The following is a 16,349-nucleotide window of genomic DNA, read 5'->3' as shown; positions in this document are numbered from 1 at the left end:
CTTGCAACTAATCATCAGACTGAGCACTGGGATACCTAGGGAGGAGTTAGAGAAAGGACTGAAGGAGCTCAGGCTGTTTGCAACCCCATGGGAAGAACAAAAATATCAACTAACCAGACATCCCAGAGCTCCCATGGACAAAACCACCAATCAAAGAGTACCCATGGAGTGACTCCTGGCTCCAGCCACATCTGTAGCAAAGAATGGCCTTGTCAAGCATCAATGGGAGAAGAGGCCCTAGGTCTTCTGAAGGCTTGATGCCCCAGTATTGGGGGATGCCAGGGAGGGGAGGCAGGAGGGAGCAGATGGGTAGGTGGGGGGCACCCTAATTGAAGGAGGGGGATGGAGGATAAGATAGGGATTCTTTGGAGAGAAAGAAGGAAATTGAAATGTAAATAAAGAAAATATCCAACAAAAGAAAAGAAAAATAGAAAAAACCTCTCTTTAAGTGCTGGTGTGTGTGTATGTATGCACATGTGTCTACCCAATTTATTGTGATATATAATGATATTAATAGAACAAAAGCAGAAGATCTAGTAGCAGTTTTGTGTGTAATTTTGAACATTATCATTTTAATTATCTATACGTTTAGGAAAAAACACCCTTACATTTTGTTGGGTTTTTGAGTAAATGAAATTTAATAAAATATATAGTTCTAATCCGTAAGTAGCAAAAATACTGCATATATTAATTATTCCTACTTAGTGACAACTGTATCAAAGTCCAACTTGGTGATGCAAGGAGTTTTTGGGGGGATCAGAAACAGGGGTTTGATTGGAGAGTACTTTAGAACATTGCTGACACAAAAGCAGCTGCCTTACCAAAATACCCCACGTCAACATAGAAGGTGACTCACAAAAACAACACAAGTTGAATGAAACTCTACAAGTCCAAAGATTTAACTCCTGTCACTGCTTCTTGGTCATCATTGCCTCCCTCTTAGCTTCCCTAAAGCTTATGGGGTGGGGAGTGTCTAGACTCAGTCAAGTTTCCACCTTTCAAGATAACTCAGTCAAGTTTCCACCTTTCAAGATTACTCAGTCAAGTTTCCACCTTTCAGGATATGTGATGTTTCTTTCCTCCTACAGTACATGTTCATGTTTTGGGAATCTGACATCCTACAATGTGAATGTGATCATTTCACAGGAATTGGAAATGGAATGGGAGATGGTTGGGTAAGGTTTTAACGTGAAAACATGAGGACTTGAGTTTGAATGACCGAAACTTACGTAAAAGTCAGATGCTCTAATTTGTTTTCTGTTGGAGTAATAAAACACTTACCAAAACCATGTTCATGAGGAACGTGTGGATTCCATCTCATACATCCAGGTTATAGTTCATCATCTAGGAAAGCATGGAAGGAACATAGCACGGGAAGCTGGAGGAATATGATGAAGTGGCACATATAGATAAGTTTTGATTTTATGAGGACACACATTACATATTTGTAGTTGATGTAAAAACTACATAATGAGCCAACAAAAAGAGAAAACTGAACAGTTTACCTTGGGAACACACATGAAAAATAAACAATAAAATTTTTGCCAACCAAATGCAAGAATCACTCACTATGAACAGGTAGGCTTCATCCCAGAGATGTAAGGATTGTTGAACATAACAAGAACAGTAAAGTAATGCATTACGTAAATAAAGGGAAAAAATCTAAGGATCATTTCATTAGATAGTGAAAAGTCTTTTTTTTTCCATCTTTATTAACTTGAGTATTTCTTATTTACATTTCAATTGTTATTCCCCTTCCCGGTTTCCTGGTCAACATACCCGTAACCCCTCCCCTTCCACTTCTCTATGGGTATTCCCCTTCCCATACTCCCCAGTTGAACCTCCAGTTGAACCAGCGCCATTTGCTGAAAATGCTATCTTTTTTCCATTGGACGGTTTTGGCTCCTTTGTCAAAAATCAAGTGACCATAGGTGTGGGGGTTCATTTCTCGGTCTTCAATTCTATTCCATTGGTCTATCTGTCTGTCTCTGTACCAATACCATGCAGTTTTTCTCACTCTTGCTCTGTAATACTGCTTGAGTTCAGAGATAGTGATTCCCCCAGTAGTCCTTTTATTGTTGAGGATAATTTTAGCTATCCTGGGTTTTTTGTTATTCCAGATGAATTTGCAAATTGCTCTGTCTTACTCTCTGAAGAATTGGATTGGTGTTTTAATGGGGATTGCATTGAATCTGTAGATCGCTTTTGGTAAAATGGCCATTTTTAATATATTAATACTGCCAATCCATGAAGATGGGAGATTTCCATCTTCTGAGATCTTCTTCAAATTCTTCCTTCAGAGGCTTGAAGTTCTTATTGTACAGATCTTTCACTTGCTTGGTTAAAGTCACACCGAGGTATTTTATATTATTTGGGACCTTTATGAATGGTGTCGTTTTCCTAATTTCTTTCTAGGCTTGTTTCTCTTTTGTGTAGAGGAAGGCTGCTGATTTATTTGAGTTAATTTTATACCCAGCCAATTTGCTGAAGCTGTTTATCAGGTTTAGTAGTTCCCTGGTGGAGCTTTTGGGATCACTTAAATATACTATCATATCATCTGCAAATAGTGATATGTGAAAAGTCTTTAATAAACTCCACCACCCGTTCATGGTAAAAGTATTCACAAGATTAGTGGAAAAGGAACATACCTTGATTTACCTCAAGTCGATAGCTAAAACCAAATGGAATGGATAGAAATGCAAACTAATTCCACTAAAATAAGGATCAAGACATTCCACTCTGTTCATACTCTTCAACATAGCACTTGAACTTTTCTTTATAGCAATAAGACAGCCAAATGAGATCAAGGGGACACAAATTGGAAAGGAAGAATTGAAAGTATCATTATCTTTGGATGACATGAGAGTACATAAGTGACCCTAAAATTATACTAGGCATCTCCGACAGTTGATAAACACTTTTAGCACTGTAGTTGCATACAAGATTAACTGTAAGTACTCAGTAGCCTTTCTATATAGAAATGACAAACAGACTGAGGAAGAAAATGAGGAAACAATCACTCTTCACATGAGCCTCAAAATATAGATAATGTCTATCCAAGTCAATGAAAGATTTCTATGCTTATAAGCTTATAATCTCTGAAGGAAAAATTAAAGAAGATACCAGAAAATGGAAAGATCTCGATCCTCAGGAATTGGTAGGATTAACAGTAAAAATGGTCGTTTTTATCAAAAAAAAGTCTACCGACTGAATGCAATCCCCATCAGAATTCCAACACAATTCTTTACAGACCAGGGAAAAAATGACAATTCTCAACTTCATAGAGAAAACCAAAATCCAAGAACCCAGGATATCTAGAACAATCCTGAATATGAAAAACAAAACAAAAAAGAACAACAACAAAAAGAACAACAAAAAAATGTTGGAGGTATTATTTTCACTGATTTTCAAGTCATACTATAAAGCTACAGTGATAAAACTCACAAGGTATTGGCATAAAAACAGATACAACAACAAACAGAATTGAATTGTAGGCCCAGACATAAACTTACACCTAAGGACAGAGAAACCAGAAATTATCATCTGTAAAGAGAAATCATCAAAAAATAGATTTTGTCAAACTGGGGATCTCCAGGTGGAAGGATGAAAATGATGCCATATTTATTATCCTGCTCAAATCTCAAGTACAAGTAGATCAACGACCTTAACTTAAACCAGAAACATTGAACTTGATAGAGGAGAAATTAGAAAATAGCGTTTAACACTTTGGTATATGAGACAACATTCTGAACAGAACACCAATACTATATGGTATAAGATCATCAATTAAAAATATAGGGCTATTTCCACGGCAGCCGGAGCTAGTTATACCCAGTCTTGAAAAAGAAATACAAATAAATAAGTAAATGAGTGAGTACCTCAAAACAGGTTTTGCATTTTACATCAGAGTAGAAACAAATGTATTCTTAATTACAAATAGAAATCTGAACTTGCAAGGACTTAATAAAGGACAAACAAACTTATTCTGTAAGTATTTCACAGATTTAACCTTGTAATAACTGGAACTTAATCTTCACTACAAACAAAACCCTCAACCTACAAGGTATATATATATATATATTTTATTAACTTGAGTATTTCTTATTTACATTTCGAGTGTTATTCCCTTCCCCGGTTTCCGGGCAAACATCCCCCTAATCCCTCCCCCTCCCCTTTTTATTGGTGTTCCCCTCCCCATCCTCCCCCCATTGCTGCCCTCCCCCCAACAATCACGTTCACTGGGGGTTCAGTCTTAGCAGGACCCAGGGCTTACACTTCTACTGGTGATCTTACTAGAATATTCATTGCTACCTATGAGGTCAGAGTCCAGGGTCACTCCCTGTATAGTCTTTAGGTAATGCCTTAGTCCCTGGAAGCTCTGGTTGCTTGGCATTGTTGTTCATAAGGGGTCTCGAGAACCTTCAAGCTCTTCCAGTTCTTTCTCTGATTCCTTCAACGGGGGTTCTATTCTCAGTTCAGTGGTTTGCTGCTGGCATTCGCCTTTGTATTTGCTGTATTCTGGCTGTGTCTCTCAGGAGAGATCTACATCCAGCTCCTGTCAGCCTGCACTCCTTTGCTTCATCCATCTTGTCTAATTGGATGACTGTATATGTATGGGCCACATGTGGGGCAGGCTCTGAATGGGTGTTCCTTCTGTGTCTGTTTTAATCTTTGCCTCTCTATTCCCTACCAAGGGTATTCTTGTTCCCCTTTTAAAGAAGGAGTGAAGCATTCACATTTTGATCATCCGTCTTGAGTTTCATTTATTCTAGGCATCTAGGGTAATTCAAGCATTTGGGCTAATAGCCACTTATCAATGAGTGCATACCATGTGTGTTTTTCTGTGATTGGGTTACCTCACTCAGGATGATATTTTCCAGTTCCGACCATTTGCCTACGAATTTCATAAAGTCATTGTTTTTATAGCTGAGTAATATTCCATTGTGTAGATGTACCACATTTTCTGTATCCATTCCTCTGTTGAAGGGCATCTGGTTTCTTTCCAGCTTCTGGCTATTATAAATAAGGCTGCTATGAACATAGTGGAGCACGTGTCTTTTTTATATGTTGGGGCATCTTTTGGGTATATGCCCAAGAGAGGTATAGCTGGATCCTCAGGCAGTTCAATGTCCAATTTTCTGAGGAACAAACAGACTGATTTCCAGAATGGTTGTACTAGTCTGCAATCCCACCAACAATGGAGGAGTGTTCCTCTTTCTCCACATCCTTGCCAGCATCTGCTGTCACCTGAGTTTTTGATCTTAGCCATTCTCACTGGCGTGAGGTGAAATCTCAGGGTTGTTTTGATTTGCATTTCCCTTATGACTAAAGATGTTGAACATTTCTTTAGGTGTTTCTCAGCCATTCATCATTCCTCAGCTGTGAATTCTTGGTTTAGCTCTGAACCCCATTTTTTAATAGGGTTATTTGTCTCCCTGCATTCTAACTTCTTGAGTTCTTTGTATATTTTGGATATAAGGCCTCTATCTGTTGTAGGATTGGTAAAGATCTTTTCCCAATCTGTTGGTTCCCGTTTTGTCCTAACAACAGTGTCCTTTGCCTTACAGAAGTTTGCCGTTTTATGAGATACCATTTGTCGATTCTTGATCTTAGAGCATAAGCCATTGGTGTTTTGTTCAGGAAATTTTTTCCAGTGCCCATGTATTCCAAATGCTTCCCTAGTTTTTCTTCTATTAGTTTGAATGTATCTGGTTTGATGTGGAGGTCCTTTATCCACATGGACTTAAGCTTTGTACAGGGTGATAAGCATGGATCAATCTGCATTCTTCTACATGTTGACCTCCAGTTGAACCAGCACCATTTGCTGAAAATGTTATCTTTTTTCCATTGATGGTTTTGGCTCCTTTGTCAAAAATCAAGTGACCATAGGTGTGTGGGTTCATTTCTGGGTCTTCAATTCTATTCCATTGGTCTATCTGTCTGTCTCTGTACCAATACCATGCAGTTTTTATCACTATTTCTCTGTAATACTGCTTGAGTTCAGGGATAGTGATTCCCCCAGTAGTCCTTTTATTGTTGAGGATAATTTTAGCTATCCTGGGTTTTTTGTTATTCCAGATGAATTTGCAAATTGTTCTGTCTAACTCTTTGAAGAATTGGATTGGTATTTTGATGGGGATTGCATTGAATCTGTAGATCGCTTTTGGTAGAATGGCCATTTTTACTATATTAATCCTGCCAAGCCATGAGCATAGGAGATCTTTCCATCTTCTGAGGTCTTCTTCAATTTCTTTCTTCAGAGCCTTGAAATTCTTATTGTACAGATCTTTTACTTGCTTGGTTAAAGTCACACCGAGGTACTTTATATTATTTGGGTCTATTATGAAGGGTGTCATTTCCCTAATTTCTTTCTAGGCTTGTTTCTCTTTTGTGTAGCGGAAGGCTACTGATTTATTTGAGTTAATTTTATACCCAGCCACTTTGCTGAAGTTGTTTATCAGCTTTAGTAGTTCTCTGGTGGAACTTTTGGGATCACTTAAATATACTATCATATCATCTGCAAATAGTGATATTTTCACTTCCTCTTTTCCGCTCTGTATCCCCTTGACCTCCTTTTGTTGTCTGATTGCTCTGGCTAGAACTTCAAGAACTAAATTCAATAAGTAGGGAGAGAGTGGGCAGCCTTGTCTAGTCCCTGATTTTAGTGGGATTGCTTCAAGTTTCTCTCCATTTAGTTTAATGTTAGCAACTGGTTTGCTGTAGGTGGCTTTTACTATGTTTAGGTATGGGCCCTGAATTCCTATTCTTTCCAAAACTTTTATCATGAAGGCGTGTTGAATTTTGTCAAATGCTTTCTCAGCATCTAATGAAATGATCATGTGGTTTTGTTCTTTCAGTTTGTTTATATAATCGATCACGTTGATGGTTTTCTGTCCCGCGCTGTCTCTCGCCAGCAAGAATACGCAGGGACAAACGAATCCTTGCTGCAGCTAAACGTTTATTGAATCTTAAGGAGAGGCCCTGCGTGCCGGCATGGCGCGGCTTATATACACCCTAGTGCGGCGCATCCACACCTGATTGGTCGCTTACCTATGATCTCATAAGGCATGCCCCGGAGTGGGCAAAGACCTGGCACGAAGGCACTCTTGCACATGCGCACACAGTTAACTTCCTGAAAGGAAGTCGGCTGGCGCGGCGGAGGCCAGCGCCATCTTGTAATGGCAAAGCTACCTCGGCCTTCCACATGGGGCACAGTGGAAGCCAGTGCCATCTTGTGGTGGCGAATGTTATTGTGGCCCTCTACATCTCCCCCTTATTATTTTATTAATTAATAACAATAAATTATTGTCTAGGCTGGTCTAGGTCCCTGCAGTTACGTGCATCTGCTATGGCTCCTGTCTTAGGTCATTCCTCTATGTCTTATCCGTTGAAGGGTAACCCTATCTCCACCGGGCCCCGTGTCTTAGATTGGTCTGTGCATGAGGAAAGTTGCCCGTCTCTGGATACCGCAGTGCTGTGTGACAGTAACTGTTAGTGACCTAGGGCGAACTCTAAAAAGAGGCCAGCCAGAAGATGAGCTAGTGGGGGAATCATGATCACCCTATCACTTGCAGTGAGGAAACCTCAGCGATGTATAAGGGCTGATCAAAAAATCATTGAGTCTCTCTCATCCCAGTGCAATGGATCCACAGATCCATGGGGTGCAAGAGCAGAGAACTCAGATACCGACTAATTTTTGAAGATAGATAACCAAATTTTAGGGGAGGCCCCTTGTTCAATGGCCACAAGTGCTTGAGTGATAATGGCCTTGTCACATTTCTGTTGAGATGTGAGTTTGCAAACCAACCATAGCATGAACACTAATCCACAGCATAGGGCTGCACCAAACAGAGCCACCCCCACCCATTCTTTGAAATACTAGGAATCCAAATCCAAAGAGGCAGTGTGAGGGCTAGAGGTAGTTTCTGAGGGATCCATCCGGGAGTCATTTCTAGGCGTCAGAATTCACTGTGCCAGTCGTTCCGGTAGCCAGAATGGGTTGTCTCCTTCCTGCAGGAAAACACAAACCGCTCCCCTGGATCTTATTAAAATAGCATCCGGGCCTTTCAATAGACCAGTTAAAACATCTTTCCATTTTACCATCTCTTTTGGTCTATCAGGCTCTGAATAGTGATGTTCGGCCGCAGTATGGCCTTGGGCATCAAGATTTTAAAAATTAAGGGTGAAGAGTGCCATGGAAACAGCTACTCTTGGTACTGAGGGTAGAGCCTCCTCGACTCCCCCTTTTTGTTTAATTAAATAGGATTTGAGTGTGCGATGAGCACGTTCTACAATGCCCTGTCCCTGAGGATTATACAGGAGACCAGTCAGATGAGTCACATCCATCTGGTGGCAGAATTGTTGAAATTTTTGAGAAGTATAAGCTGGTCCATTGTCTGTCTTAAGGAGTTTGGGTTTACCCCAAGCACTCCAGGCCTCGAGGCAATGTTGAATTGCATGCGAGGCATTTTCTCCTGTTAGAGGTGTAGCAAACATGATGCCAGAGCATGTATCAATAGAAACATGCAGATACTGAAGTCTTCCAAAAGAAGGGATATGAGTAACATCCATTTTCCAGACCTGTAGCGGTCGGATTCCTCATGGGTTAACTCCCACATGGGGTACAGGCAGGAATTGACAACAGTTTTGACATTGGGTAACTATCTCCCTAGCTTCTTTTCTAGTCAAAGCAAATCGGCGGCATAAAGTTTCAGCCGTCACATGAAATTGTCTGTGAAATTCTTTTGCTACATCTAATTGAGGGGACAAGGCAACTGCAATCACTCTTGTAGCTTTGTCCGCTAGGTCATTTCCGCAGGACATTGGACCAGGAAGGCCCGAGTGAGCTCTAATATGTGTGATAAATACAGGGGATCTCCTGCCGAGAAGGGTAGATTGAATTTTTTGAAAAATTTGAGCAAGTTTGCTAGAAGGCCTGATTAATCCAGCCACCTCAAGAACCTTAACTGCATTAACCACATAGGAGGAATCTGACACAATGTTAAGCGGGCCTGGGAAGGTCTCGAGGACCTCTAGCACCACTAAACATTCCACAACTTGAGGTGACGTTTCATTATACTTCTTAGATACTACTGTATTATTGACCACATAAGCACCTATACCAGTTTTTGACCCATCTGTATACACTACAACCCCATCAACAAGTGGTATCTGAGACATTATGTGTGGGAACACAATGGCTTGGCTTAAAGCAAATTGTAGGATCGGGTATTTTGGATAATGATTATCAATCTGTCCAGCAAAGGAAGTAACTAACACTGCCCAAGCATTTGAGGTAGCAGCTAATATTTGAACCTGAATGGCTGTATATGGTATTATCAAAGTTTTGGGTTCTTTCCCAAAATGAGTAATAGCTGCCTTCAACCCGCGGAGTGCAAGCTGAGCAACCGCATCGGGATACCAGTCAATAATCTTAGCAGGAGATGCATTGGGATGGATCCATAATAAAGGCCCATCCTGCCACAAGACAGCTGTTGTTAATTGCATAGTTTTGAAAACACACAAATCAAAAGGCTTGGTTTCATCAATGCGCTGCAATTGAGCATCCTGTAAGGCTTTTTCTACAACTTGTAAGGCCTGGTTTGCGGCTGGCGTCAATGCTCTCGGAGAGGAGATATGAGAGTCCCCTTCCAGAATATCAAATAAAGGTTTCAACTCAGCAGAGGAAATCTTTAAAAATAGTCTCAGCCAATTTATATCTCCCAATAATTTTTGGAAATCATTTAAGGTATGTAAATGATCTCTGCGAATCTCTAATTTCTGGGGAACTATTTTTTCAGGATAAATGACCGATCCCAGAAATGAGCCAATTTCTGCAATTTGAACCTTTTCTGTAGCGACTTGTAGTCCCCATTGTCCCAATGTTTTGATTAAGATGGGATATGAGGTCTGTAAGGTTGTTAAATCTCTATCACACATTAAAATATCATCCATGTAATGAGCCAGAAGCAAAGATGGAAATTGCTTCCTTATAGGTTCAAGGGCTCGTTGCACATATAGTTGGCAAATAGTGGGGCTATTGGCCATGCCTTGAGGCAGGACCTTCCACTGAAATCTCTTATCAGGTTCAAGATGATTAATAGCTGGTATAGTAAATGCAAACCTCTGTCTGTCCTGTGCACACAAGGGGATGGAAAAGAAACAATCCTTAATGTCTATAATTATTATCTTCCATTGCTTAGGTAAGGCGGAGAGTAAGGGTAGGACTTGTTGGATCGAGCCAAATAAACGCATCTGTGCATTAATGGCTCTCAAATCATGGAGAAGTCTCCATTTTCCTGATTTTTTCTTTATCGCAAAAATAGGAGTATTCCATGGTGAAATGGACAGTTCTAAATGACCAAGCTGTAATTGTTCATTAACCAATTTAGTGGCAGCTTCTAATTTTTCAGAGGATAGATGCCATTGGGGAACCAATATTGCCTCCTCCGTGAGCCAGGGTATGGGCATAGAACCCTCAATGGCACCTAGGAAAAACCCAGGCCCTGCCTTCCTATATTACCTTCTTGTGGGACCGGTTCTAATTTTCCTTGTTCCTTTTTTCCTAATTCCTTCCCTTCCTTGTAGCCCATTCTCTTCATAATCTCGACAGCTTGTCGAGAGTACTTGTTGGTCAATGTCAGACCTAGACCCTGTAAGACATCCCTCCCCCAAAGGTTAACAGGAAGAGGGAGGACATAAGGAATAAACCTTCCTGATTGGCCTTCTGGAGCATGCCAGATCAAGGAGCGTGAGTTGATAGTGGGGCTGGCCTCATACCCTAGTCCTTGTAAGGAATGGGATGATTGAGTGACAGGCCATGCCTTAGGCCACCAAGTAGAGGAGATAATGCTCTTATCAGCCCCTGTATCTAGAATTCCCGTAAAAGTTTTCCCTTCTATATTCAACTCTAAAGAGGGTCTGGAATTAAGGTCCATCATTAAATAAGCAGAATCAGTCCCGGAAGAGCCAAACTTCACGGTGCCTCTAGGGACCCCAGAAGAAGGAAAATGATCATGTAAGCTTGGAAGAATAATCAACTGAGCAATCCTGTCACCTGAGGAGATGGAAAAAATGCCTTGAGGGCAAGAGCAGAGAACTTGAAGTTCTGCCGTGTAATCTTGATCTATTATTCCAGGGTGAACAATAAGTCCCTTTAAGGTTAAGGAGGATCGACCCATAATAAGGCTGACACTTCCCACAGGTAGGGGGCCTTTTTAGTCAGTGGGGACAGGTTGCACACCCATCAGTGGCATTAATATGAATTGGGTGGTAGAACAGAGGTCCACTCCTGCTGACCCTTTTGTGGCTCTGTGAACCATGGTGTCCGTCTGTTGTAAGCTGGAGTCCCATATGTTTTGGGGCCCTGAGACTTGGGGCCCAGATACCCGTTTTTTGGAGTGTTTTCACCCCCTTCTGCCCGCGGAGGCTCGAGCTGAATAAGCCTGCCTCTGATATCTTTAACTGAGCGACACTCACTAGCCCAATGATAGTCTTTCCCACACTTAGTATACAGTCCTGGTGCTCTTTTCTTTTTGAGGACCTGACACTCCTTTTTCAGATGTCCTGGTTTGCCACAGTTATAGCAGACCCTGCGATCACCTGTACCTGAGCACTTTTGGCCCTGTAGGATAGCAGCCACGAGGCCGGCATTAGTAAGCGGGCCTCCAAGTTCTCAGCAAACTCTCAGCCAGTCCTGTAATCCTTTGCTCTACCTAGGTGTAATAGCTGCTCTGCATTCCTGGGTGGCTTGCTCATAGACCAACTGCACTAAAGGCATTGCCTGTTCAGGGCCTCCAAAGATCCTGCCTGCTGCCTCTGTCATCCTAGCCACAAAGTCTGAGAATGGCTCCTGGGGGCTTTGTATAATTCTCGTTAAGTGTCCCACGGACTCTCCCTTCTTGGAAAGTGCCTTCCACGCCTTAACGGCGGCAGCGGAGATTTGAGCGTATGCTCCCCAGTCATAGTTTATTTGATTATTGGCATACTGCCCTTGTCCTGTTAGCAGATCAAGCATCCAGTCTCTCTGATTGCCTTCATCAATGGCATTGACTTTGCCATGTGCCTGAGAGGCGTCATACCACAAGGCTTTCCATTCCATATATTGTCCCATATTAGGGAGTGCAGCCTTCACTGTTGTCTGCCAGTCTCCTGAAGTCATGGCCAGAGTGGCAAGCCTCTCAACTTGAGCAATAGTAAAATTGGCATTAACTCCATAGTTACGGACCGACTCGGCAAGTTCCTTAATTTGAACATATTCTACTGGTGCGTGAACACGGCCTCCATCGGCGGCCTCAAACACCGGGAATGTCTGCTGTATCTTTTTCTGTTCCACTTTAGTGAGGAAGGAATCTGAGTGAAATCTCTCCATATAAGATGGAGGGGCACTGGGGCTTATAGGCCGGGAAACTGCATGGTTTCCACCGCCCACTTCCTTTTGTTTACCCAAGCTGTTAGCTCGTTGTTCATCCTTCTTCTTCATAGCGAGCTGCCTCATCTTCTAAATCCTCTTCCTCAGAGGAGCTAAGCTCGTCTATCTCTGAGCTATCAAGCTCTGATGTCTTTAAATCCTTTACCAGATAGACTTCTCCTTTACAAGACTTTTTTCTCCCTTCTCTGTTTTATCTCTCCCGGGCATTTTTTCCCCAATCTCTCGCCTCTGCAGAGGGGACTATCTGCTTGACCTCTTTAATTTTTTATCCCACCCTGTTTCTGACATGCCGCCTTCCCCCTCCCCCAGCGCTCTCCGCTTTGCTGTTACAGCTGGGCGGCTCCCATGCGACCTCTGACGCTGTCTGGCAGTAGCTAGAAACTCAAAGGCCAATAGACAAAGCCCGAGGGCTGCCAGAACGATAATGAAAACTTCCACCGCATCTAGCAGGGGAGTGAAGTGGAACAGGTCAAGGCTAAGCATTGTCTCTCAGGATCTTACCCGCATCCTGCAGCTTTGGATTCTCTCCGCGTACGGAGGGACCTCTCGGCACCTGGTGATGGGGTAGCATCCCGGGTTCTCGGCACAAAATGTCCCGTGCTGTCTCTCGCCAGCAAGAATACGCAGGGACACACAAATCCTTGCTGCAGCTAAACGTTTATTGAATCTTAAGGAGAGGCCCCACGCGCCGGCATGGCGCGGCTTATATACACCCTAGCGCAGCGCATCCACACCTGATTGGTCGCCTACCCATGATCTCATAAAGCACGCCCCAGAGTGGGCAAAGACCTGGCACGAAGGCACTCTTGCACATGCGCACACAGTTAACTTCCTGAAAGGAAGTCGGCTGGCGCGGTGGAGGCCAGCGCCATCTTGTAATGGCAAAGCTACCTCGGCCTTCCACGTGGGGTGCAGTAGAAGCCAGCGCCATCTTGTGGTGGCGAATGTTATTGCGGCCCTCTACAGTTTTCCGTATATTAAACCATCCCTGCATGCCTGGGATGAAGCCTACTTGATCATGGTGGATGATTGTTTTGATGTGCTCTTGGATTCGGTTTGCCAGAATTTTATTGAATATTTTTGCGTCGATATTCATAAGGGAAAGTGGTCTGAAGTTCTCTTTCTTTGTTGGGTCTTTGAGTGGTTTAGGTATAAGAGTAATTGGGGCTTCATAGAAGGAATTCGGTAGTGCGCCATCTGTTTCAATTTTGTGGAATAGTTTGGATAATATTGGTATGAGGTCTTCTATGAAGGTGTGATAGTATTCTGCACTAAACCCGTCTGGACCTGGGCTCTTTTTGGTTGGGAGACCTTTAATGGCTGCTTCTATTTCCGTAGGAGTTATGGGGTTGTTTAACTGGTTTATCTGTTCCTGATTTAACTTCGGTACCTGGTATCTGTCTAGGAAATTGTCCATTTCCTGCAGATTTTCAAGTTTTGTTGAATATAGGCTTTTATAGTAAGATCTGATGATTTTTTGAATTTCCTCTGAATCTGTAGTTATGTCTCCCTTTACATTTCTGATTTTGTTAATTTGGACACACTCTCTGTGTCCTCTCGTTAGTCTGGCTAAGGGTTTATCTATCTTGTTGATTTTCTCAAAGAACCAACTTTTGGTTCTGTTGATTCTTTCTATGGTCCTTTTTGTTTCTACTTGGTTGATTTCAGCTCTGAGTTTGATTATTTCCTGCCTTCTACTCCTCCTGGGTGTATTTGCTCCTTTTTGTTCTAGACCTTTTAGGTGTGTTGTCAAGCTGGTGACATATGCTCTTTCCTGTTTCTTTCTGCAGGCACTCAGCGCTATGAGTTTTCCTCTTAGCACAGCTTTCATTGTGTCCCATAAGTTTGGGTATGGTGTACCTTCATTTTCATTAAATTCTCAAAAGTCTTTAATTTCTTTCTTTATTTCTTCCTTGAGCAGGTTATCATTGAGTAGAGCATTGTTCAATTTCCACGTATATGTGGGCATTCTTCCCTTATTGTTATTGAAGACCAGCTTTAGGCCGTGGTGGTCCGATAGCACGCATGGGATTATTTCTATCTTTCTGTACCTGTTGAGGCCTGTTTTTTGACCAATTATATGGTCAATTTTGGAGGAAGTACCATGAGGAGCTGAGAAGAAGGTATATCCTTTTGCTTTAGGATAGAATGTTCTATAAATATCTGTTAATTCCATTTGGCTCATGACTTCTCTTAGTCTGTCTACGTCTCTGTTTAATTTCTGTTTCCATGATCTGTCCATTGATGAGAGTGGGGTGTTGAAATCTCCTACTATTATTGTGTGAGGTGCAATGTGTGTTTTGAGCTTTAGTAAGGTTTCTTTTACGTATGTAGGTGCCCCTTGTATTTGGGGCATAGATATTTAGGATTGAGAGTTCATCTTGGTGGATTTTTCCTTTGATGAATATGAAGTGTCCTTCCTTATCTTTTTTGATGACTTTTAGTTGAAAATTGATTTTATTTGATATTAGAATGGCTACTCCAGCTTGCTTCTTCTGACCATTTGCTTGGAAAGTTGTTTTCCAGCCTTTCACTCTGAGGTAATGTCTGTCTTTGTCTCTGGGGTGTGTTTCCTGTAGGCAGCAGAATGCAGGGTCCTCGTTGCGTATCCTGTTTGTTAATCTATGTCTTTTTATTGGGGAGTTGAGGCCATTGATGTTGAGAGATATTAAGGAATAGTGATTATTGCTTCCTGTTATATTCATATTTGGATGTGAGGCTATGTTTGTGTGCTTTTCTTCTCTTTGTTTTGTTGCCAAGACGATTAGTTTCTTGCTTCTTCTATGCTATAGCTTGCCTCCTTATGTTGGGCTTTACCATTTATTATCCTTTGTAGTGCTGGATTTGTAGAAAGATATTATGTAAATTTGGTTTTGTCATGGAATATCTTGGTTTCTCCATCTATGTTAATTGAGAGTTTTGCAGGATACAGTAACCTGGGCTGGCATTTGTGTTCTCTTAGGGTCTGTATGACATCTGTCCAGGATCTTCTGGCTTTCATAATTTTCTGGCGAAAAGTCTGGTGTGATTCTGATAGGTCTGCCTGTATATGTTACTTACCTTTTTCCCTTACTGCTTTTAATATTCTTTCTTTATTTTGTGCGTTTGGTGTTTTGACTATTATGTGACAGGAGGAGTTTGTTTTCTGGTCCAATCTATTTGGAGTTCTGTAGGCTTCTTGTATGCTTATGGGTATCTCTTTCTTTAGGTTAGGGAAGATTTCTTTTATGATTTTGTTGAAGATATTTACTGGTCCTTTGAGCTGGGAGTCTTCTCTCTCTTCTATACCTGTTACCCTTAGGTTTGATCTTCTCATTGAGTCCTGGATTTCCTGTATGTTTTGGACCAGTAGCTTTTTCCACTTTTTATCTTTGACAGTTGAGTCGATGATTTCTATGGAATCTTCTGCTCCTGAGATTCTCTCTTCCATCTCTTTTATTCTGTTGGTGAAGCTCCCTGTCTCTTCTTTTGGTTTTCTATATCCAGGGTTGTTTCCATGTGTTCTTTCTTGATTGCTTCTATTTCCATTTTTAATTCCTTCAACTGTTTGATTGTGTTTTTCTGGAATTCTTTCAGGGATTTTTGTGACTCCTCTCTATGGATTTCTACTTGTTTATTTATGTTTTCCTGGAATTCTTTTAGGGATTTTTGTGATTCCTCTCTGTAGGCTTCTACTTGTTCTCTAAGGGAGTTCTTTACGTCTTTCTTGAAGTCCTCCAGCATCATGATCAAATATGATTTTGAAACTAGATCTTGCTTTTCTGGTGTGTTTGGATATTCCGTGTTTGCTTTGGTGGGAGAATTGGGCTCCGATGATGCCACGTAGTCTTGGTTTCTGTTGCTTGGGTTCCTGCGCTTGCCTCTCGTCATCAGATTATCTCTAGTGAGACTTTCTTCTGCTATTTCTGACAGTGGTTAG

General features: G+C 41.7%; 1 pseudogene; it reads right to left on the bottom strand.

The window, feature by feature from the left end:
- Positions 1–11,710: 11,710 nt before the first annotated feature.
- On the bottom strand, positions 11,711–12,496 carry LOC148006911 (igE-binding protein pseudogene; annotated as a pseudogene).
- Between the last annotated feature and the right edge of the window lie 3,853 nt (positions 12,497–16,349).

Source organism: Rattus norvegicus, chromosome 1, assembly GCF_021556685.1.
Source record: "Rattus norvegicus strain SHRSP/BbbUtx chromosome 1, alternate assembly SHRSP_T2T, whole genome shotgun sequence".
Classification (NCBI taxonomy): domain Eukaryota; kingdom Metazoa; phylum Chordata; class Mammalia; order Rodentia; family Muridae; genus Rattus; species Rattus norvegicus.
This window is presented reverse-complemented; position numbering and strand designations above follow the sequence as displayed.